The following is a 2,847-nucleotide window of genomic DNA, read 5'->3' on the forward strand; positions in this document are numbered from 1 at the left end:
TTAGAAGTGTTTCGTTTAACAGATTGATGGACAACCTGGAAGCAATGGACAAATTCTTAGAAATGCACAACCTGCCAAGACTGAATCAGGAAGAAATAGAAAATATGAACGGACCAATCACAAGCACTGAAATTGAAACTGTGATTAAAAATCTTCCAACAAACAAAAGCCCAGGATCAGGTGGCTTCACAGGAGAATTCTGTCAAACATTTAGAGAAGAGCTAACACCTATCCTTCTCAAACTCTTCCAAAATATAGCAGAGGGAGGAACACTCCCAAACTCATTCTACGAGGCCACCATCACCCTGATACCAAAACCAGACAAGGATGTCACAAAGAAAGAAAACTACAGGCCAATATCACTGATGAACATAGATGCAGAAATCCTCAACAAAATACTAGCAAACAGAATCCAACAGCACATTAAAAGGATCATACACCGTGATCAAGTGGGGTTTATGCCAGGAATGCAAGGATTCTTCAATATACGCAAATCAATCAACGTGATACACCATATTAACAAATTGAAGGAGAAAAACCATATGATCATCTCAATAGATGCAGAGAAAGCTTTTGACAAAATTCAACACCCATTTATGATAAAAACCCTCCAGAAAGTAGGCATAGAGAGAACTTTCCTCAACATAATAAAGGCCATATATGACAAACCTACAGCCAACATCGTCCTCAATGGTGAAAAAGTGAAAGCATTTCCACTAAGATCAGGAATAAGACAAGGTTGCCCACTCTCACCACTCTTATTCAACATAGTTTTGGAAGTTTTAGCCACAGCAATCAGAGAAGGAAAGGAAATAAAAGGAATCCAAATCGGAAAAGAAGAAGTAAAGCTGTCACTGTTTGCAGATGATGTGATACTATACATAGAGAATCCTAAAGATGCTACCAGGAAACTACTAAAGCTAATCAATGAATTTGGTAAAGTAGCAGAATACAAAATTAATGCACACAAATATCTGGCATTCCTATACACTAATGATAAAAAATCTGAAAGTGAAATCAAGAAAACACTCCCATTTACCATTGCAACAAAAAGAATAAAATATCTAGGAATAAACCTACCTAAGGAGACAAAAGACCTGTATGCAGAAAATTATATGACACTGATGAAAGAAATTAAAGATGATACAAATAGATGGAGAGATATGCCATGTTCTTGGATTGGAAGAATCAACATTGTGAAAATGACTCTACTACCAAAAGCAATATACAAATTCAATGCAATCCCTATCAAACTACCACTGGCATTTTTCACAGAACCAGAACAAAAGATTCCACAATTTGTATGGAAACACAAAAGACCCTGAATAGCCAAAGCAATCTTGAGAACGAAAAACGGAGCTGGAGGAATCAGGCTCCCTGACTTCAGACTATACTACAAAGCTACAGTAATCAAGACAGTATGGTACTGGCACAAACACAGAAATATAGATCAATGGAACAGGATAGAAAGCCTAGAGATAAACCCATGCACATATGGTCACCTTATCTTTGATAAAGGAGGCAGGAATGTACAGTGGAGAAAGGACAGCCTCTTCAGTAAGTGGTGCTGGGAAAACTGGACAGGTACATGTAAAAGTATGAGATTAGATCACTCCCTAACACCATACACAAAAATAAGCTCAAAATGGATTAAAGACCTAAATGTAAGGCCAGACACTATCAAACTCTTAGAGGAAAACATAGGCAGAACACTCTATGACATAAATCACAGCAAGATCCTTTTTGACCCACCTCCTAGAGAAATGGAAATAAAAACAAAAACAAATGGGACCTAATGAAACTTAAAAGCTTTTGCACAGCAAAGGAGACCATAAACAAGATGAAAAGACAACCCTCAGAATGGGAGAAAATATTTGCAAATGAAGCAACTGACAAAGGATTAATCTCCAAAATTTATAAGCAGCTCATGCAGCTCAATAACAAAAAAACAAACAACCCAATCCAAAAATGGGCAGAAGACCTAAATAGGCATTTCTCCAAAGAAGATATACAGACTGCCAACAAACACATGAAAGAATGCTCAACATCCTTAATCATTAGAGAAATGCAAATCAAAACTACAATGAGATATCATCTCACACCAGTCAGAATGGCCATCATCAGAAAATCTAGAAACAATAAATGCTGGAGAGGGTGTGGAGAAAATGCAACACTCTTGCACTGCTGGTGGGAATGTGAATTGGTACAGCCACTATGGAGAACAGTATGGAGGTTCCTTAAAAAACTACAAAGAGAACTACCATATGACCCAGCAATCCCACTACTGGGCATATACCCTGAGAAAACCATAATTCAAAGAGAGTCATGTACCAAAATATTCATTTCAGCTCTATTTACAATAGCCAGGAGATGGAGACAACCTATGTTTCCATCATCGGATGAATGGATAAAGAAGATGTGGCACATATATACAATGGACTATTACTCAGCCATAAAAAGAAACGAAATTGAGCTATTTGTAATGAGGTGGGTGGACCTACAGTCTGTCATACAGAGTGAAGTAAGTCAGAAAGAGAAAGACAAATACCGTATGCTAACACATATATATGGAATTTAAGAAAAAAAATGTCATGAAGAACCCAGGGGTAAGACAGGATTAAAGACACAGATCTACTAGAGAATGGAGTTGATGATATGGGGAGGGGGAAGGGTAAGCTGTGACAAAGCGAGAGAGTGGCATGGACATATATACACTACCAAACGTAGAATAGATCGCTAGTGGGAAGCAGCCGCATAGCACAGGGAGATCAGCTCGGTGCTTTGTGACCACCTAGAGGGGTGGGATAGGGAGGGTGGGAGGGAGGGAGACGCAAGAGGGAAGAGATA

The sequence above is a fragment of the Phocoena phocoena genome, chromosome 6, assembly GCF_963924675.1.
Source record: "Phocoena phocoena chromosome 6, mPhoPho1.1, whole genome shotgun sequence".
Lineage (NCBI taxonomy): Eukaryota > Metazoa > Chordata > Mammalia > Artiodactyla > Phocoenidae > Phocoena > Phocoena phocoena.